Below are 23,797 nucleotides of genomic sequence, written 5' to 3' on the forward strand. Positions count from 1 at the left end.
TTATTGTGTACAGTGCATACACCCATATGGCCCTTCTCAGTGCAACATACTCTGTCTATGATGGCTGCTGAGGTGAGTGTGTACCCACATTTAAAAAATGCACACATTGGGCATACGTGCATGCTTTCACAGAATAGTCAGGAGGCTCCTAATAAATGAGTGGCACTCCTGTGTACCTGGAAAAGTAGGCTAGTCTCCAACATCCCGCCTGCACCACTGCAAACCCAGTTGTGATGTCACATGCACACATCTGAGTCACACAGTGCATGCATCCTGATTGTTACCGCTCAGAGACCCATTACAGATTTGGATGCAGAGACTGAGGGGTAGATGTATGAAGCAGTGATAAGAGAGGATAAGTGAGCCAGAGGCAAACCAATCAGCACTGAAGTAACATCTATAATTTGCATAATATAAAATTATACAGAGCAGCTGATTGGTTGCCATGGACTACTTCTCCTCTGGCTTACTTCTCCTCCCTTATCACTGCTTCATACATCTACCCCAGTGATATTTAGTAGGTGCACCTGGAAGGGATCAGGGGGAGGTGGGGATGGATAAGCTGTTGTGGGCATGCTGCAGATGCAAAGAAGTCATACTCAGTTGGCATAACTGCACCTGACATAGGGCTGGAGAAAGCATTGAACGCATTGATGGGTCAGCAGCCACCGCCGCAGTACAGGATACAGGCTTAAAGCACTCAGGATGTCTATCACTGACTGCCATTGGCTAGTTTCACAAGAGTTGGGGGAGTTGTGCTGCTTTGTTTTTACTTTATTTACAGGACTGGAGAGAGTGTATTTTCTGGAATTGATGTGCATACAGGTGTTGATATTGCATAGTTACAGATGAAGCCAGGCTCCCTCTTGCTGGCGAATCGCCAGACTGTCTCCGCACGCGCGTCTCAGTTTCCGGGCGGTGGGGCGACGGGAACCCTGTCGGTCTCCGCTTCAGGGAGACGGACAGGGTTAGGGGAGGCGGGCGGGGGGGGGGAGCGGGGACCCCGGGTGACCGCCGGCAAGCCGGCGGAGACCCGGGGGAAGCGCCGTCGGAAGGGGATGCGCGCATCTCGTGCGCGCGCGTACCCTTTTGCAGAGCAGATGGCGGCTGGCGGGGGATAGTGGCTGACGATTCTGCCGCCATCCCCTGCAAAGACAAGGCCGGCTCCATCTGTATATTGGCATAAACCAATGGATGACTCACACCAGGAACAACCAGGTTACTCATTTAGCTGTGTTGATTTAGTGATAGATAGCGGGTACAGCTGTACTCACTGTTACATGTACACTGATGATGGAGCATAGAATTGAGTGTCATACGGCTATTTATTTGAGAAGGCACCTGGTTACCACTGGAACATTCGCAACATTGACAATAGCAGAATGCGCACATTTGATTTTTCCTAAATAATAGTGGCTAGGGTTAGGCTGCAGTTTAGGGATACTTATCCTGCCAATGGAAACCACATCATTGACATGCTCTCTGTCAATATTCATAATGTTATCAATCTGGTGATGTCAATATTATATTGAGGGAGCCCTAATTTTAAACATAATGAGACCTGTAGTTCCACATACTGTAGACAGAAGTGCACACAGAAATTGTGGGTGCACACTGTAAATACTAAGTACTGCTAATCAGAATGATAATTAACTCTCCAATATAATATAGAGTACATTTGAGGTGCTTAGCAAAATTCTGGCCAACAATATGGGCCCACCAACCCTGTGTCCTCATCTGATGGTCCCTATCACTAAGGTTGTCCAGGGCACGGAACCCTCCCGACCAGCACGAGCCAACTGCCCCAAGGCATTCAGTCTTTCCCGATGTTGACATTAGCCAACATTGTAAATGTTTACATTGGACAGGTTGACCTCCCGTCGACATTCAGAACATGTTATGAAATGCAGTGATAAGGAATGTTAACATCCAGGGGGTTACAGAAAGATTAATAAGTAGGGTCCTATGGAGGGAGGGCTCCAGAGGTGTAGCTGCAGCACAGTTCAAAATTGAAAAAGGGGAGCTACAGCCGCCAACTGCCATTCCAAACTGACGCACTGGCAATGGGTTTGTCTCCCTTATCTGAATTTTAAACTGTGCTGCAGCCCCTCCCTAGGATCTGCCACTGACCGAGCTTGCACAGTGACATAATTACCTACCGGAAGTTACACCCTGGCTGCTCTCCTCACGGGCACTATGCTGCTCTAACAAGGTTGTGTAGGCAGATTATACTGTCTCTTCGAAATCTCGCTATGTCTGGCTCAGTGTGGTTGAGTTGACATCCCTGGGAGAGAACAGCCCTAAGATAACTTCCCTTCTGTCATTCTATGGCTAAGCCTCTTTCTGTACAGGATGTGCTGATAAGTGCCCAGGCTGTATGCTGCCGGCCTTCATTAAGGCTTTTGTTTGATATCATAGAGCGTAAAGGCCAGTTACCATTGCGTTAATTAGATCATTATCCCCCTTTCCTTACTTGCAGAATGAAGGGGGGGCACCATTTTCTTCCCCTTTCTATGTTCTTGCCTCTTCTCCCTGTTTGCATCAGTCTTTTATATTGTTCTCTCTCGTTAGTTTAATCTACTCGTAAACTATAAAAGTCAGATAAGCGCAGACTATTGTGGTTTATTCTTCAATAGATCAGTAAACTGTGGCTCTCTCAGAAGCAGCCGCTCTTCTTCCTGGTCATAAAGCAGCAGTTTCCTCTCTCCGAATATGCAATTATTGTTACAAATTATCTGACGCTCATTGTCTGCTATCTCCTTCCTATGGTCCATTGTGAAGTCATGTTCTTTTCTGATGGGAGTTTTATGCTCAGTGTACAATGCAGTATGGCCCCTTATCCTTGCGGCGTCTCTCCCGATGCAGTTTGTGCTGAGAAAGGAGTCTACGTACATAGCAGGATCCTCAGCTAGGATTGGGGTTTTGTGGAATTATAAAATGATGGATATTCGTGTTATGGTTTCTGCACGCAATACAACATAATAAAGATGGAAGGTTGTGATATACTGTCCTTCATATACGCCATTATTAGATGATCCACGGATGAGCTATGTCCTATCAGAGCTTTCCCATGGTCTCTCTGCAGCCATCTGCGTGTAAATACAACACAGTATACTGACATATAGCTCATATAGCTGTAACTCCACTGAAGGTATCTGTCACAGGTGTAAAGTATGAATCATAGCCTCATGCATGGCTGGGGGCTTCAGTGTAAATACCAGACCAGTCAGGAATTGGCTGTGTCCTCATCCTATACCTTTTGCACTCCACCACTAGGGAGTGATTCCCCATATTTTCCCTTTGACATCTGATAAGCATCATAGTCTGACATAAAGGGGTCCATTTATCAATACTTTGTAGCCATTTAAAAATCATTGTGTATGGTAAATGGTGCTCCAACCAATCAGTCCTTGTCATGTATTTGAAAATTGACATCTGGAAGCTAATTGGATGAGACAGTTGTCATATGCAAATCACATTGCTGAAATCGTGCGGATTTTGCGTCCCACTTCCTGTAAACTGGACCCTGCCCCAAACAAGCTCCAAATAGTGTGTATGGATATAATTGGCCCCGTCTTTGCGAAAATTGTTCAATGCTCTTTGCAGACAGGAATTTTTCCTCAACCCCCAAAGTAAGCAATTGTTAGACCTCTTCTTAAAAAAACTAATTTTGATCCAGACTGCATGACCAAAGTCATTGAAAACGTGGTTGCAAATGAACTGGAAATTCGCCTGACAACTCATGATACAGTATGTATGATCCATTCCAATCAGTATTCAGGAGATGAACTGAAACAGCCCTGGAATATGTGCTAAACGTTCTTCTGATGGCAAGAGACAAAGGGGACTGTTCAATCCTAATCCTTCTGGATCTCTCTGCAGCATTTCATACTGTGGAACATGGGCTTCTGATTGAGTGCCTTAAAAATGTCTGTGGACTGGATGTCACAGTACTAAGCTGGTTCAAATAATTTCTCACTGGCAGGTCATCTGGAGAATACTCATCTTCATCAGTGCAACTGCCATGCGCTGTCCCACAAGGTTCTACTGTATATTATCCCCCATGCTTTTGGCAGTGTATATGCTGCCACTGGGTGAAATTATTAGGAGCCATGGCCTTGTCTACCACTGCTGTGCAGATGATACACAACTGTATTTGTCCGGGCACTGAAAACCAGTAACAACCCTAAATGGCTGTCTTGCTGAGCTCCAGGAATGGATGAGTGCCAGTTGGCTGAGACTGAATCCTGATAAAACAGAGGCCTCAACATCAAAGGACAAGAATGTAGCCACCCAACTGGACTGACACTTGGGGGTACACAATTACACAACTCGGATCATGTGCGGAAACTTGGAGTGGTACTGGATGGTGGCTAGACACTTCAACAACGGATATCAGCCACAATCAAATCCTGATTCTTTCATCTGAGGAACATAGCCAGAACCAAACACTTAATCCACTCTGAAGATCTGTCAAAAGTCATACTGTACATGCATTTGTATCATCTCCTTGGATTACTGCAATGCCGTCTATCTTGGTCTACCGGCAAAAGAACTGCACCAATTACAGATGGTACAAAACGCAGATGCCAGGCTGTTACCCAACCAGCCCCCGTTCTAGCCACATAACTCCCATTCTCTACTCCCTTCACTTGCTGCTTATAAAATTTAAAATCATCTAGATTAATTTACTGAGCATCAAAGCCCTACATAACCAAGGCCCAAAGGTACCTGAAGCAGCTCCTGATTTCATACTGTCCCACCCAATTACTGCGATCTGTAGATGAAGGACTTTTAGCAGTACCTACAGTACCTCCCGTAATTCATCTTGGGTTTGAGCTTTTAGTTATGCGTCTCCAACCCTATGGAACTCAATTCTCCGCACAGTTCGAGAGGCTCCCACTCTAGAATTCTTCAAAAACAGACTCAAGACTTTACTGTTTACTCAAGCATTTCCTTAATTTCCTTAAGGATTGTTTATGAAAAGCTTTTCTGTACATCATTGTTTCTTTACTGTATTACATTCATTCTATCTGTTAAGTGCCTTGAGACCTATTGGAGAAAGAGCGCTATATAAAAAAAATATATTATTGTTATTATATGCAAAGAGTTAAAATAGCTAAACTTTTCCTTTTTGCACCTGATAAGCATCATAGTCTGACATAAAGAGGTCCATTTATCTATAATTTGTATCTATTTAAAACTAATTTTGTATGGCAAATGCAGCTCCAACCAATTAGCCCTGTGTTTGAAAAATTACAGTTGTGAGCTAATTGGAGAGCCATTTATCATATGCAAAGAGTTTAAAATAGCTAAAACTGAAACTAAATGAATCGCTAGTGCTCCAAGATATTGGGGACTACGACAAGGAAATCCAGAGACACTTATCTGACCACTCTACCTATAGGATGCTTAACAGTAACAGTATTTTTTAATTAAATTTAATTTTATTGTGTACATGTATGTATATATAATTGTGTACTTATTATATTAAAAAATAATAATCAAGTAAAAATGTAATAACAAAAGATCAACACAGTGCGCTCTCTTTATTTTCTGTACTTTGTCAGACTGACCCATTGGTAAGGCCTATCATCATTCAGTCTCACTCTTCTCTTGCATGATTAGCCCACTGCCTAAAGAACATTTATTAATGGGTGAAATGATGAATAATTTCCTGCTGATGGTTCATGTAGCGGAGGTTCCTGAGGAGGAGCTGCAGTGCAGTACAAACTTCAAGTAGGGGAAGCTCACCAACTGTCATTCCAAACTGACTCACCAGCAGTTGGTGATGCTCCCCTATTTGAATTTTGGCCTGTACTGCAGTCTCTGGAGCCGCAAATGATTTGCTGTCATCAATGCAAAAATGGCACCATAAGTGGTTATTCCTTCAATGGCCACCCCAATTTGAAATAATACATCAGTACAAAATAATCTCCACCTTTATCCACCCATATTAGTCCTAATACATCCACTTTTGGATGAAATTCCGTGCCATACAGAATGCATTGGCAAAATCAGAAAAGTTCGGAGATAAAGAGTATGTATATCACTCCAGGAGAATTGAATTGCTGGCAAGTGTGGCCAGGGCTAGGCCTGTCTTATTTATTCTATTACACAAGTTACAACTGACAGAAAAGGAACTCTGTTGGGGTGGGACTCGGCAAATTGGTCTCCACCCCATGTGGGATAATGGCACAATTTTAAGGGTGTATGGTAGGGTCGAAGCCAAAAGTACTGTACCACCATGGATTACAGCATCCCCTCCCTCATGCACCATGTCCGGATGAGGGAGGTCCTCTTTTATTTTCCTGGGGTTTTGCGAATGTGCAGTAGCCCTCTATTGCTCAGACTGTTCAGCACTGAGAGAAGGGGTCTAAACGGAGGAGTATGCGCACAGGCCTAATTCTCTCTTAAAACACCCCTGCCACAGCCACATACCATCTGTAAATCCCCTGGTGGCGTAATTCTACATTTTGGAGTTTAAAGCCTTCGACGAGATGTAAAATTATTTTATGGTAGATTCTTTTTTCTGCAACAAATTCCTTCCTTCCGAATATAAACGTTATCCGTGACTTATCACCTTGCAGAATGTTGCTACCTAGCATACTGTGAATGAAAGACCCCTTTCATTAAGAAGAATAATGTGTAGGCCAAGAGCGGCTAATTAATGCCCCACATTTCTTAATTTTGCCAGTGATTATGGCGCGTTACGCTGCAAGGAGCTGCAAATGGAAAGTCTATTTTTCTAAAGATGTTTTCCATGAGATAAATGTAAAATCTATTGACTTTATTTTACAAAGGTCTTTACAACCTTTCTGCTCTGTAAACATAGATGAAACCCTGCATTTCACTACTTTATTAATGTTGTTGCTGTCTGGCTATAAAATGTAATATTGCTTTTCAATCTATATTAATAAAGGCAAGACTGGCTCTCAGCCTGTAGTGCTTCTTGTTCGTTTGTCGGGTCACATGACATTGCAGCTGCCCGCTAATGTCACGTGTTCTAGGGCCTGAGTTGTAATTTTGCTAGATTTAGAAAAATCACAAGTCCTGGCAGTAGGCTGCAGAGGGCTGTTCAACACAGGTAAGGCTGCCCCACATTCCAGGTCCTTCCCAGCGAGCCTCCCCCGCCAATATTTTGCAGGTGTATCGATATTGTGTGAGCACTTTGCTACATAACGAAGCACTCGCACACTACCTCGCACAGCCTAGCTGCAAAGCCAGGTGCAGGCAAGCCATTTTTTAAAAGGTCCATCACCACCATCCACCCCCACTACTTAGACTGCAGTCACAATGCGACCACCCCGAGACTTCTGGAGGCACAGGTAACCAGAAATTACAGATTACTAGTTTTGGTTGAATCAGCACCATTAATCAGTATAAATCAATGGCGGTTCTAAAAGAGGGGCTGCAGCACAGTTTGAAATGTAAAAGAGGGGAGCCACACCCACTGCCAGTGAGTTAGTTGGAATGCCAGTTGGTAGTAGTGGGTGTGGCTCTCCTATTTGCATTTTGAACTGTGCTGCAGCTCCACCTCTAGAGCATTTTTTATTTGAATTTAAATAACAAATGTGAGCAACGTTGGCATTTTTAGTGGATATTTTGCACGTCTCTCACAGAGATGTTGGCATATAAAGGGTTGATATACTGTACTCATTTAATGTGTGCACAAATAGCGCATACCTCCAGTTAATCTCACTATTTTTTTAGTCTTGTATTAAGCCCAGGATAATGCACTATTGCAGCATTTTGCAGGTGACTTTTTACCAGCTAAAATGTGAGTTTTATGCTATTTTTGCCGTACAATGGGTCCCGAGCGTTGGGGGAAATGATTCCTCCATCTGCTCAGTTTTTTCACGACACAATTTTTCAATCTCCTCTCATTTTAGAAGTGGGTTAGGACGGGAGTGACTCCTACTGGGATAATACATCAGGAGCTGCCAGCGAGACTGTCATTAAGTTTCCCCTTTAAGCAGGACGCTGTGCGGAGGGTGATCCTGAGCACTTTCTTTGGTAATGCACCAAGTTTAACCCCACTGTGGCACTGAGAGAGGGTGGAAGCTTTTGCTGACAGCCAATTATCTGCAGGAAATTGGCAGCATGAAAGAAATAATAATAATAACATAGTGAATAAATAATAATGATTTACAGTAAATTATGTAGTTAGAGGAAAGTGTTCCAGACTGTGAACCTGAATATTAGAAAATAAATATTTTTCTCATCACCCTCATTAACCAATGACATAAATGTGAAGGATTAAAACGAAGATTAATAGGATTTTGATATTGGTTGTCTGTAATAAAGCAGAGTACGATATATTTTTATTTCTAAACCACGCTTGCCTGTGCTCCCAGGATGTCTGGGAGACTTCAGGGTATCAGGGAGCTCATCTTAGCCATCACCCTGATTTAGGGTATTTTGCAGCAGAGGCAGAGAAAATATGATGCACTGCACCACATCCAATCCCCCCCACACCCTTCCCGCACACTCCCCATTGTGGTTTCGGTTGATAGATCAACAGAGTCTAGTTAGACAGACATGCGAGCCAAGCAAGGGTACATGCTGCACTAATGTCGACATTGTCACAAACAATGCAAAAACTCATGTTGAGTTTTTAACTTGTCTACCTTTTCCATGTCGACATTTTTACTGTTGACCTATTGCATGTCGCCCTTTTGGGGTCAACATATTGACTGTCTGTCTAGACCAGGAGTAGTCAACTCCAGGCCTCGAGAGCTACCTACAGTTCATGTTTTCCAGGTCGCCAACTATATGCACAGGTGTATTCATTAATCAATGACATATTTGAAAAGATCCAGAAGGTGGAGCTAATTACTTCACTTGCGATACTGTGAAGAGACCTGGGAAACAATACTGTTGGTAGCTCTCAAAGACTGGAGTTGGCTAACCCTGATCTAGACATTGTCTTTCTAATAATCCACACCCCCCAAAGTGGCACCTGGAACCCCCTGCAGGAACTCACAGAGCACTGCACAGTTGGCACTAAACCCTATCACTGTATGATGCTAATAATAGGTGTGTGCATGTGTAGACTCTTGATGGGGGTGTGGATCAGTTGGTCACCAGCAAATTGTTAGACAGTCATTAGGTTGACATGCATTTAGGGCGACATGCAAAAAGGTCGACATTGGTTAGGTCGACAGGGTCATTAGGTCGTCAGTCAAATTTTGACACAGTTGACATGGACACAGGTTAAAGTGCACCGTGTCCCCTCGCATGGCTCGCCATTCTTTGGGCTCGGTGCCTCGCTGCTCTCGGCACACTGTTCTATTCTCCCCCCACACCCTAGTTATAGGGCAGGAAATAACACCTGTTGGCACATTTTTGCTAAAAAAAAAAACACAATGAAAAACCCCATGTCGACCTTTTGACTGTCGACCTAATGACTCTGTCAACCTAACCCATGTCAACCTAGACTCATGTCGACCTTCCTGCATGTCGACATAGACACATGTCGACTTAAATGCATGTCGACCTAATGACTGTCTAACAACTTGATCCAATGAACGTATCCCTCTTTTTGAATCCAAGATGTCTCGTGAAACTTCTGTATCAGGATGGGCAGTTCCACGTTGGCCATCTTGGATTTTAAAAGAAGTCCTTCTGTTGCCTGTTAGCCGACTGAGATGGTGGGAGGAGACAACAGCATTGACTGCCACATAGGTGAAGAGTCTATGTACCAGGAGGTAAGGTGACTAGCCCATGTCCCACAGGGAAGGGGTTTACGTAGTGTAGACTATGTACCAGGGAGAAGGGGAGATGAGTATTGCCTCACACCCCTTGTTGTGAGCGAGCTCTGGGGGGAATTAAAGTGTTTTGCGGGCCGACAGCCACTATATGGCACCCGGCACTTCAAGCTTTGCTCTTTTCGAGCGCACCGCTGCCAGTGCTGACATTATTTGTTCTGTAATTTTGACAGACTGGTGGCTAATGCAACTATAAAATGAAACCATAATATAACACATCATACAATATAGAAAAACACACTTCAGACAATGACAGTACAATATACAATGCAGTACATAATACAATATCAGTTACTTGCACAACAGTGTAAAATAAAATGTGTTGTTATAGCTATACTCCCTACCCTACTCTTGGAGCCAGGGTCTGGGGTTGGGCTCTGAGGCTGGTCTGAAATCTGAGGCCTGGGTCTAGACTTTGAGGCGTGTGCTGTACCTAGAAGCCTATAGCTAGGCACTAAGGCCTGGGCTTGGCACTGTTGCCTGGGGTTGGGCTCTGAGGTCTGAACCATTTACTGTTCTTGGACATCATGTTGTTATTGGGTCCTCCTAGATGTCCACCACTTTCTTGGCTGCAACTCTCTTTTCTGCTTCTGGAGAAACTCTCCTGGGCTGGTTCTTCTGTGGCTGTTGGTCCCCATCCCACACAGTGACACTGATGTCTTTTTGCTGACTATACCACTGCATGGCTGTTTGGGTGCAGACTCTCTTCTGGACTGGACTCTTCTCCTTTCTAGAAGCTTACTTTGCCTGGGTTGGGATCATTTTGTCTACAGCATGATGGTCGACAGTCATTAGATAAACACCATTAGGTCGACATGAGAAAAGGTTGACATGGGTCTAGGTCGACATGGGAAAAGGTAGACATGGTTCTAAGTTGAAAGGTCATTAGTTTGACAGGTCGTTAGTTCGACAGGTCATTAGTTCGATAATGTCTATGTCGACAATCAAAAGGTCGACATGCGTTTTTTCACAGTTTTTTTACCTGTATGTCAACACATTCGACATGGACACAGTTTCAAGTGCACCCCATCACATCGTTTGCAATTCATCGGGCTCGGTGCCTCGCTGCACTCGGCACACTATTTTATTCTCCCACCACGCCCTAGTGCAGGGCTGGGCAACACCGGCCCTCCAGATGTTGATGAACTACACATCCCAGCATGCCTTGCATCAGTTTTAGCATGGCCATAGCAAAACTAATGCAAAGCATCCTGGGATGTGTAGTTCATCAACATCTGGAGGGCCGGTGTTGCCCAGCCCTGCCCTAGTGGATGGTAGGGCATGATATACCGCCTGTCAGCACATGTCGGCTCAAAAAACAGTGAAAAACCCCATGTCGACCTTTTGACTGTTGACTTAGACATTGCCGAACTAATGACCTGTTGAACTAACGTCCTGTCGAACTAATGACCTTTCGGCCTAGAACCATGTCAACATTTTCTTATGTTGACCTAAACCCATGTCAGCCTTTCCCATGTCGACCTAATGGTGTCGACCTACTGACTGTCGACCAATATGCTGTAGACCAAATGACCGCATCCCCTTTGCCTTTGGGCAGGTGCACAACTAGGGTGGTGCAGATGGTGCTCAGCACATAGCACATTAGCCCTGTGAATGCACCGCCACATCCACCTTTGATCCCCTTTACCTGTCAGTGCTGTCTTTAACACGCCTCATAAATGTTTGGAAGCAATAGTCAAGTTGTATATTATGTACATATTAGTAAAATAAACACCAAAAATATCACATTTTCAAATGATTCCTGTTAATCCAAAGTAGGTTATACACTATATAATATATTGAATGGTGTTGTGTTCCACAACAGATCACTCCACCCACCTTATAGTGTATACCCTTAAATCCACCTAATTAATACATTTGAGTGGTTGTATCATCTTATTAGATATTCCGTACTTCCAATAGGACAATTCCAGCATTGTTAGATGAAGCATGGCATAATATGTTATGGGACACTACTGTGACGTACCCTGTGTAAGGGGCTCTACTGTGTGGCGTAACGTGTATAAAGGGAACAGCTGTGTGGTGTAACATGTATAAAAGAGTACTTATGGATGGAGTATTGTGTATAAGGGGTATAACTGTGTAGCATAACATGTATAAGGGGTATAAATGTGTGGCGTTACATGTATAAGGAGTACAAATCTATAGCATAATGTGTTAAAGGGGTATAACTGTGTAGTGTAACATGTTTAAGTGGTACAATTGTATAGCATTACCTGTATAAGGGGTATAACTGTGTGGCCTTCCCCCTTTCCCATGAATCCACACACATTTCCCACAAAGTCATTGATAAATGGTTCTCCAGCCAATCAGCCCTTCTCATGTAATCGAAGAAGAACAGTTGTGAGTCGATTGGATGGAGCACCATTTATCATAAGTAAGGAGTTTAAAATAGCTAAATCTCGTTGATAAATGGGCCTCTAAATATATTATAAAATAACCTTCGCAGAAAGGAATTAATTCAATCCAGAAAGTTTAATTAAAAAATAATAATGAAAAACAGGAGCAGAGTATTTTTTTTAAGTGCAGTTGTCTGTATATTATAATTATTATACCCCTTCTACTACTTTTCACATTATAGCCTTCGTCCGAAGAAAAAAATATAGAAACATCTATAATTTTACACAAAAGCAATACTTTTAAATGGATTTTTTTTTAAACAACAGTAAGTCTACTAAACCATTATTTTAATACATAGTTAAACTTACTTTGATTGCATTATTTTAGTGGCATTTTAATTTTCTTTATATGGCTATAGAGTCAGTTTTATTTGTTGTGTTTGTTCTGAGACTCAGATGTTTCTTCGGAGGTAGAGAGACAAAAATAACCGGAATTTAAATTTGCACTTGCAATCCCATTTAAGCAGGGTTCATTACCAGTGATTATTATAAAGATACCTCATAAAATGGGCTTTTATTTGCCATTTAAACATGAAATGCCAGCAATAATCTAGATATTTATTAACTTGCTTTGTCGTTGTTTAATTAAAGTTTTAGCACATATTTAGACATATTTTTCCGTCTGACTAACCATGGATTATTGCTATCATCCGTACGGTTGTTTACCTTCAATTGCGTTAGTTTATGGCCTGCCTGACCAGCGTGTGTGTGTGTTTGTTCTTAACATCACTCACTGCCCACAGGCTTTTTGTCCATTTACACAAATGTCCGATATTTGCAGGATCAGTAAGACTCTTTTAATAAAAAAAAAAAAAAAAAAAGGTGTTGGAGAGACAATCTCTGTTATAGACTAGGAGGCAGCTGGTGATAAGATGTACAATACGTTCTCCAGTCTATCATTCAATGAGAAATCTATTTTATTTATTAATGTAAGAACCTGGGCAGCATAGAGGTATCTTCCCCCTTATGGGACCTATTTATTAAAGTAAAATTTGTGACACATTCCCTTAAACACCCATTTTCAGGGGATACCTGCAAATATTAAGTGTCCCCCAACTGTAACACGCAGAGATGGTAGATGTTTCTAAAGGGTTAGCAACATTTAGCATTAAGGTAGGGGCGGGGCCTATGGCAGTGCTACGAACGGGGTACAAGCCGTGGCTTTCAGAAAAGACATGCAAGGGGCGTGTCCATCACATTGCAACATCATTGCCACGCCCCCTGCTGTGCAATGTCAGTAATCCCCTGATGAATGGGTTGCGGGAGGTTGCCACCATTGCTGGGGACTTGTCCCCCTTTCCAGGTGGCTCAGAGGCAGACACGATTTTTGTAATACTCCCAGCCCCTCCATTTCCGACATCAGTTTCTATGGGGGCTGCTATGCTGGCTGATTTACCCAGCTCCGGAATGTGAAGCATTCCAGGGCTGGCCCTGGCTGCTGATGCCTTCTTCAGATGGTGTTAATGTATAGTAACCTATGGGATACAGATTAAAAGATTTGTCAGATAAGGAATTAAAAGGATCTCTCCAGTAGCAGTTCTGAGGGGGCATAGCAGGAAGTAATTGCTTATCGTTGAGAGGGTGCAAAGCAGGAAGTGATAACTGATCTCAGCAGGAGCAAAGCAGGAAGTGATTACTGATCAATGAGAGGGGGGAAAGCAGAAAGTGATTTCTGATCAGTGAGGGGGCAAAACAGGAAGTGATTACTGATCATTGAGAGATGAAGTGATTACCGATCTCAGAGTGATCAAAGCAGGAAGTGATTGCTGATCACCGAGATGGGGCAAAACAGTAAATGGTTACTGATCTCTGTAGAAGCAATAGAGGAAGTGATTACAGATCACGGCAACTCTAGTTTCCTTGCTCACCACCGCCGACTGATGAAAGAGCCCAGCTTTAGTATAAGAATGCAAAAAGAACTTTAAGTGGGTGTAGGGGTTGGGCCTTGGGGCCAACCAAGCTGACAGACCCTATAGCAGTTGCACCCTCTATAGTTACTCCACTGGTAGCCACGTAAGAGCTAAAGTGGGTGCTTACATTCATAGATCATTGGAGCACAATATATACTATAAAATATACCAGCAAAAAAACCCATAACTTATACTTTATGACGTGTTAACAGATATGTGTATGTCTGTTACAATATCTTTGGCACTGCCATATTTAAACACCGATAAAGTAATAGCACCTGGTACAGGGGTGTCTTAAGAGATCAGGGGGCCAATATGCATTCTCCAAATGGGCCCTTCCTCTCTAGCTGGCGGTACAATTGGACCCTGAATACTAAGGTCACTAGGAAACGCTATCGCCTTGTTGGGATCACCACTGCCTTGGTAGTCATACCATCTCTGCCATGGGTGCAAAAATTTATTGATGCAGATGTACTAAGCCATTAAGAGAGATTAAAAAAAAAAAAACAGCTCACAACTGTCATTTTAATGCATACTGTCATTTTAATGAATATATAGACCCATTATGTTATCAAACATAATGGGTCTATGTATTCTGTCTGAGAAAGAGATGAAGTGGATGAGATAAAGTACTAGCCAGTCAGCTCATGTCATTTTTTTCTAAAATGAGATAGCTTGTAAAATGACAGTTAGTAGCTGACTGGATGGTACTTAACCCCTTGGGTGGTATGTCTGGAAATTTCCGGGCATACCACTAATATAGAATAGGTGCGCGTCAGTGGTGTCCGTCGGAGCTCCCCTGAACCAGCCGCCAGCTACCACTCCTTTTACAACAGCAGTGACGGCGGCAGGCTCGGGTATGTTCAGCGCGGCTCGGGGGGACTCGGGAGCGTTCAGGCACCCGAGTCCTCACGAGCCACCGCGAACATCCACCTCACTGCTGTATATGACAGGCGGCTAAGGCAGGGAAGCTCCGGCAAAACCCACCACTCAAGGGGTTAATCTCTGTACTTTATCACTCTCCAAAACTAAGTACAGTTGCCCCTTAGTCTGCAGTGTTCCTGTCACCTCCTGCTTAGCATGCACTGCACGATGCTGCTGGCGTAATCTTTGGCTAGTCACGTTTAGAGGAATTTCCTCTGGACACAGGTGTGATAATCACAGACACAGGGTTTGTTATTAAAATATATGCTGTAGGGTAATTTCAAGGCTGAGGTTGAGAAAATCAATTTTTTGGCACCTGGAGCTGTGCTAAGTAATCTCCTACTTTCCTTGCAATTTATGTTATTGTATTTACATTATACTACAGAACCATATGACAGTTGGGCTGGTGCAGGGCCGAATACTGTACAACTCAAGCGTAATTATACCCACAATGGTGAGCAGATTACAAAAAATGGGTATTTAATGCTTAACCGTAGTATGAAACCGTGGGCAAGATGTAATAGGGTTCGATTTTTGGTCATGTTCTAAAATTGCACTAAATAACATGTGAAAAATATCGCACATTTAAAAAAAAAATTGCAAATGTAATAGGGTGCGTCATACTTCGCATGCGATTTAGTGTGATTTTTTAGTAAGGAAAAAGTGCGTTTAGTAACGACAATGTGCGATTTTTAGACATGCGCGGTGACAGACATAAAAGTGTGCGGTATTTAGTAAAGAAAAAAAATGGCTTGGTGTTCCCCCTCCTGAGTATAACCAGCCCCGAGCTCATTGAGCTGGACCTGTTTCCAAATATACGAGCGTAGAGACCCCCCTGTGAAACCAGCCCGGACTCTTGGACAGGTCTTGGTTCCAAAAATACGGGGGACATAAAAACTGGGGGCACCCCGTATTTTGGAACCAGCACCAGGCTCCAACAGCCTGCGGTGTCATGCCCCAGCCAGGAGACACTTTTTACTTAAGGTTTTAATTTAGTTTTACACGTATCAGCACGGTGAGTATGGTACATGCTCACCGTGACTGGGCAGCCCTGGGGGGAGAGGAGACCCCTTGATAAAGGGGCTCCCCTCCAGACTTCACCGGTCCAGGGCTGAAGCCAGGGGCTGTACCTGGCATCCCTATGTGGTGGATGCCGTGCTGATGCATGTAAAACTAAATAAAAAAACATGGTTTTCATACTACAAGTCCCTGCAGGATTCCCCCGCAGGCTGGGACTTGGTGAACCACAAGTCCCACCATGCAGGGCATTAATGGGTCCCCTTGGACTTGTAGTTAACCTGTAAAAAGAATGCTCAAATAAAAACACACACAGAAAAGTATAACTTTAATATACAGTATATACACTAATTTTACACCAGTATACATACCAATCCAGTCTCCAGTGGTGTCTAGCTGCTGGAGCCTCACCCCGCAGTGACAGTGGGGGTGATGTTGGGTTGTTGCTATAGGAAGGGCCGGATTAGGGGGGCGGGCAGTATTCCTGGGCCCCCACTACTTAGGGCACCCTGTGGCCAGCATGTATTTTTTTTTTTTTTTGCTTAAGGTTTTGTGCATGGGAGTGGTGTAGTACTGCAGCTTCACCTATCTGCCAATGATTAATGGTGCTGAGCATCGGGAGCCAAGGCACACTGACTGCACAAGTGTGCAGTGCATTACTGGGAGTTGACCCATGAGACTTTGCACAAGAGGTCAGAGGCTGAGAAGCTTGTGCTGAGCTCTGATTGATGAAACGCATCACATGCTTCTCAGGCCCATGGAAGACAGCAGCAGCGGCCTCATCATGGGAGGGTTTTTAATTAGAGGCAGCGCTGAGCCTGTGAGGTCTCCTACAGAGTAATGAACAGAGGGACAAACACAGGATTTTCATGTGGTGTGTGTATATATACAGTATATATATATATTTATATATATTTATATATATATATCCCCCACCCTACAGTTAACCATTGACCAAGTTTATACTGCCTTTACTCTGTGTTTTGACAGTGTAATATTCTCCCATGCAGTATGCGGCCAGTAATGATAAGTGGGAGGGGGCCCCCTGTCTCAAGTGACCCGGGTCCCCAAAGGCTTAATCCACCCCTGGCTATGGGCAACCAATCAGATACTACTACTTATTTATTTAGCACCTTCTAGAAGATTGTAAATAGAATCTGATTTGTTGCCTTTGGGAAACATCCCAACTTCAATAGAACTAAGAAGAAGGGCGATTTAAGAGAGGAGGTCCCTGTGCAGCCTCCTCCGTCCAGGCCATTCCTCTCTGCTGGAAGTAGCGCAGCGCTGTAGGGTCTTAACGATGGAGCCCTAGGGTCATTAGAGGACACTAGCGCTGTCCCAGTGTCTACTGCACATGCGTAGAGATCTGTAAAAATGGTGAAGCGGACATTTTTATATCAATTTCCGTACCAGCAGTATTGTGTAGTCTGAGGGGTAAATTTACTAATTGGTTGCTACATCTCATCTTCAATAGAAATCCCATCTTAGTAAATGTACCCATTTTTCCATCAATTTCCACATCGTGCTGCTGCTATTGCTGGACTCCGCATTTTAATTATTGTATTTAAGAAATGTGCAACGTGTGCTGTGTGGCCCTCCTGGTACTCAGGGGCCCGTGTGCACTGCACCCATTTTAAATATGCCACTGGTCAGAAGGTCTTAAAAGACAAATTAAAACGGTGTTCTGTGAAACTGCTGCACGACTGGACGGTTTCTGCTTCTCTCGTTCTCTTTTTTTTATTGCATTCAATTTTCTATGAAATCGACTGGGTTTCCTCTGCTAATCCCACACTCTGAGCCGGCTATCGCTCTGCCATACAAAGCAGGCTGGCTGCGTCTCCCCGGAAGGTGTTGTTATGTGAGTGAGTCATAGTACATGGCTCCTCTCCCTATCACTACACTCTGACACAGAGCATTACTGTACATCTAGGAATACAGCAGGGTGGCAGAATACACCAGAACTGCTGCTTGTTATACAGTACAATAGGGTTGCGGGGGAAGAAGCTACAGTACAGTATGTGAGCCTGAAAAGCAAACAGGAAAAAAAAATCGACCATCAACGATTTCAAATTCATCCATGGTTTATGGCCGATGTAGAATAGTTTTACCATCAATGGGGGAGAACCAGATGGTTTCCCTCAATCATTGGCATGCATAACCAAATAGTTTGCGGGTTTTTTTTTCATCCAAGGGGCTGGGACATGGAGTATAGCTCCACCCCCAGCTCCCATGAAGCCCCACCCCTAGGTTCTGACTGGCCCACAGGCCAATCAGTCAAAGAAAATGAATGACAAATCTATAGGTAAAACCATTTATTGCATAGTATACCACCATCAATGACAGTCGCATTATTGCCATAGATGGCAACGATGGCCATCCCTACACTCCACTGCAGCAATTTGCTGTGAATCACATCATCGCGGTCCCAACCCAACACCTTACTTTACTGTAGCTGTAATTATGTAGCGGGTGCAGGTTCACTTCGCCTCTACCCACCACCCTCTGCCACACCCCTAATATACCAAACATTTTGTAAACCTGCACTTTTTAAACTATACCCCAGAGAGTTGTCCCCGTCCAATACAGTTATCATGAGCAGCAGAGGCAGCAGTTATTTGTAATTGGTACGGAGGCCATTTTTTCAGGGATTTTTCAGCTGAATGCTCAGACTTCATAGTGCAGCAGAGGTTCGTGCATGCGCTGTAGGGTCTGAGCACAAGAGCATTCAGAGCCTACTGTTTCCGGCACCACTCCCAGCAGAGAGGAGGGGGCCCGGCCAAGCAGGTTGCACACGGGCCTCCTCCTCTCTAAAAGCGCCCCTGACTTATGGTGTGCAGTCTAAGGCCCTTTCCAATTCAACATCATTGCTGTGTCACTAATCTACTACGATGTGTGCAATGTGACTGTAACGCATGTGTGTGATCCCTGATATCATAAGCTGTGGCCCCAACATACAGCTGCAGAAGGGTCATAGCCATGAGGGTTTCAAGCCACTTGATTGTTTTTCACACAGCTCCAGAGCATATCTGGTTTTCCTAAAATTGTTCATTTAGTAATTGGAACTTTCCAATTAGCTTAATTAGTCAGTAATTACTCTCCTTCCAAAGCTTTGTCTTCTGCATCCACCATCGGAAACTGGGTCTTCTGCAGTAGCGTGTGTGTGTGTTTGTGAATGAGTGTAAGCATGAGTTTGTGTAAGAGTGTCCCCTGGGGTGTGTCACTCCTCTTTCCCCTGTGTAGTATATTTCCCCTTGGAGACGGTTGATGGGAGAACTACATTTCCCAGCAGTCCTTCCACCTGGATCCTCCCAGCAGCCCCGGGACTCCCAGCAGCTTTCTCCCCAGTGGCAATATGGAGGGCAGACATCCGGGAGAGTAATTTTTTAAAACTTGCACTGAAAACCAGGCAATGCAAGTAAGCAGTGGTGTAACCTCATGTCATTTTCCCGGAGGCAAGATAGATTTTCGAGGCCCCCCCCCCCCCAAAAAAAAAAAAACGGGGCTGCTAAAAGGGACTTATTTTTACCTGAGCCTTGTAGAAGAGAAGAAGGCTGCAGCGGCTGAGCAGCATGTTCCTCTTCATGTGTGGCGTTTGTGTGTGCCACTGCCTTCCCAGGCATCCTCCCCCGCCAGCACTACCTCCCTGCAGCCTGCCCGCTGTCCTGCAGGCTGCAGGACCAAGTTCCATTAGACAGCGCCGGAAGTTCAGCGCTGCTAGCTGTCTGTCACTGTCTGCGTGCAGTCAGCTGCGATGCGGATCCAGGAATAAACACCCGATCCGCCGCGGGTAAGTGGAGGTGGGGCGTGAGTTCACTTCTCAGGGGGACCCAGGGATACTTGCCCTCCAGACAGCCAGCCGACTCTGGATGAGACAATGGAGTCGAGTGGAAGTGCCCCCGCCAGGGCCTTGCGCCCGGCGGCTGGAGCCTCCATTGCCTCCCAGAGTTCCGCCACTGCAAGTAAGAAAAAAAATTGTTTTAATTGGATACGGTGCACACTGAGAGGGCGCAAACTAAAACTGGGCGTGAGGTATACAAGATTTTTACCTTATTAAAACCTAGTGTTCAACTGAATTCCCAACATAGGGCCTAATTAATGGCTGTATGCAATGGGCAATTCCAGTGTCATGAAGTGAAACAATGCACATGTGCAGAGGTGCCACCGTAATCCTGCTTGCAATGAGGATTATATGGAAAACTCATTTACAGGAAGTGACCTGGGACTAGCTGGGAGTTTACAGGAAGTGGAAATGCAAAACGCAGACGGGTCATGGGATATGTACCAGCCAGTGGATGTGAGCTCATATGTACAAATACATGACTTCCGCATCGCTACTACACTTAGCGGTAGCTATATATCCTGGTGGAGTGTTTGCCGATGGTTAAAAGACTGACCCTAGCATCACTACATGCAGAATCCCAACAAGGTCTCCATGAGGAACCTAACCCTCTCCCCCCTAACATTCGCTTTTAGCAGCCTATACCTAACCCCCCACAGGGTGACGCTAACTCTCCCCACTAGTGCCTGTACCTAACCCCCCACCCTGTGGCCTAACCCCCTTCTTAATGCTAAACCAAACCTCCCTTCCCATTTCCTAAACCTAACCTTCTCCTCCCCGCAGCCTCACCCTAACCTTCTCCTCCCAGCAGCCTCACCCTAACCTTCACCTCCCTACAGCCTAACCCTAACCTTCTCCCAGCAGCCTAACCCTATATCCCCCCATGAGTGCCTAAACCTAACCCCTCCCCCTTAATTCCATGGCCTGATCCTAGGCTGTACTACATATTCACTGATCGGGCATGCTGATTGTTTCGATGTTCCGGCACCAGTCTTCTAAAGACGGTATACTGAACGCTGTACGCAATTTGCGAATGGCCCGGTGGGTGTCTCTGTTCATACCCTTGCTGACATTAGCAGCTCTGTAGCCAAGAAAATTGCATTTGAGTACACATGATTTAATAAACCAATTTATCTTTTATTATTTTATTATACCCTTTTTTTTTTTTAAAGTCTATAACTGCTTATTTTTTTTTATAAAAGTACTTATTATAAGTTTTATTCTTGATGACATTTTTTGACAGATTGATACCCTGGAAATTGACCAATGATTATTTTATGAAAAATTATGCATTCACTTTGAAAATCAGATTCAATGCTTTGAATACCCATGTGAATTATGGAGTGAAGACTTAAATTTATTTTTTGAACTTCTATAACAGCGCGGACATTTTCATGTTTCTAGCTCACTGAACTGAAGTGAGGAAAATCTTTTCTTCTGTTTACATTCAAAATTGAGATGGGAATGTGACATTGGGAATCTCTCTGGTTATGGCTGCAGCTCATTGGCTGTATAGAAGACGTTACTTCCTGTCTCCACTACCAACATATATATATATATTTTTATGTGACCCACAGTAATCAACTACTCGCCATTGAGTCTTTTTAACTTTTTTACTAAAACAATAATTTTTATTGGTATTATAATATTACTATTTTAGTAATAAAATTTACAAACAATTGCATATCTCCCAACTGTTCCGACTACAGCGGGACCGTCCCATGAATTGGAGATGGTCCCACTGTACCTCCACAGGTCGCAGTGTCCTGTTGCCCAGCTGCTTGGGGAGCGATTGTCACGCCTCTGAAATGATGTAAATGTAGAGTCACTTCGCTGGGCCAATCCCCATTTGTCTGAGGCAATGCCCCTTTTTTTGAACCGCCCCCTTTTCAACGTGCCGCACTGCCCCACTCCCAGCAAAGTCATGGAAGGATGCAATTGCACTATGATAGTCCACACATGCGCTGTGTGGCTGCAGTGCATGCGCAATACTCCGAAAATCACCCATTTGTGTTTTTCGAAGTATTGTGAGGGCCTAAAACTAGTATATGGCCGTCTCAATAGACAGCCCATCGGCCGATGCATTAGCATACAGTTTTGTATTAGCACCCACCCTGCTTAATGGGCCGAATTCAGCATGGATCTTTAAGCTGAGTCGATTATTAAATGACTGCATGTGCACAGTGTTCGCATTGCAAATGCATTTTGATTGTCAGGAAGCCGGCATTTAAGGGAAGGAAACATGGTGTTTTGTCCTTTTGTTTGACAAAATACAGGTGTGCCGGAGGCATATTTGGGTGGTTCTCTGATGTCAGCGATGATCAGAATTATGGAAGCCTTTGACTGGCGATTATGGAAAGTACTCGCCAATGTTTTTGCAAACAGATGTGTTTACGCATCACGTTTTGTGATGCCTTGGCAATTTTTGCAGTGGACGTTTTTTCTTCGCATGCGGTGACTTTTTGATCACAGCAACTGCTTTTTTTTCTAACTAGCATCCACGGACCTCCGAATCAGGCCCAGTGACTCCTATTAAATCACAGTTGCTTGTAGACACTGCAGTCTGGTAGATGAAGCTACATTACTGTAAGATCACCATCATTAGAAGAATGTCAGCCAAGGTTTTTTTTCTAGCATCTGCTAAGTACACACTGTCAGGCTGTTGAATTGAGATTGGATTATGTTATAAGTTAAAATGAATAACAGGTACATTCCAAAAGTAGCTAAAAACATACCAAGCATATTGCACTCATTTAGACAGCACTGCGCCTGATTCTGATACCCAAACTTGATTGTTTCATAGTTGAGAGATTAACGGACACTGTTGTCTGATTTGCACTGTGTGTGCCGCTATAATCCTGTGAGGGCAGCTGCAGATGGCACATTTGGGAGAGGCCATGCAGGTGGCAGCAAAAATGTTGGCTTGTCACAAACATTTACCGGGCGTGACTTAGCCTGCACCTACTATACCACTGCAGTAACAGTGGCTCCAAGGCCTCAGTTCAGAAACCCGGAAATAAAGTGGTCTGTGATCGACACTGCGCCTTTGTTCGCAGCTGCTGGGACTCGCAGAGCTACAGGTTGGCATGTCAGTACAAATTCATATGGCTGCGACATTCACATATTGGTCCTCTCTCAGACCTGATTGCTGGGCTTCTAATTTTTGGAGCCCTGAGATCAAGTATTCTCTGCCCTGCCAGAATGAAATCCCGCCCCATTCAAGCCTGAGAATTGCTTAGCAGGGTTTGTGAAAATTAACTAGATCAGCGATTAGCAAATCAGGACGCACTCGGTGGCTGTCATAGAAACAGGCTGATTGGGGACTGACGTCACATGACTTCCCCTTAAACACCTGCGCATTCCCTGACCACAAAATGCGGGTTTCCACCCCAACCACCAGCCTCCAGTCAATTAACTTGCCTATGGCCGGCGATCAAAAAAGTAGATTTTATCGGGCAGGATGGCCCCATTGTGTGTGTCCAAATAACCTATCAAAGAACAACAAAGGGACTATGTGAGTGTGGGCAGGTCCATGGGATATAATGCAATAGTCACACAATGCTCCCCCGGGAATATTTTAGATGGCCAGGGTATCTTTATGAGCCCTTGGACCTACTAGGCCCAACGCTGCCTCTGCTGTCAGCCATTCGTATACCTGCCAAAAGTGTCCTGATCTGCAGACCCTTTGGGCAGTATGCAATGCCCTTTTTCGGCATGTGTAGTGAATCGCTGCACATTTGCCGCCTTCAGGAGGGCTGGAGCATTCGCTGCCAGCCCTCCTTGTCTCCCTATTCTACGCCGCAGGGGCTTGCTGCCCCTGACGGTGATTTTTAACCACTGCAGTGATCCGGGGGACGGCGGCAGGCAGGGAGATGGAACAGTGAACATTGAATAGGGTGATTCAGATTTTCAGTGAAA

Source organism: Crinia signifera, chromosome 19 (genome assembly GCF_055691185.1).
Source record: "Crinia signifera chromosome 19, ASM5569118v1, whole genome shotgun sequence".
Taxonomy (NCBI): Eukaryota; Metazoa; Chordata; class Amphibia; order Anura; family Myobatrachidae; genus Crinia; species Crinia signifera.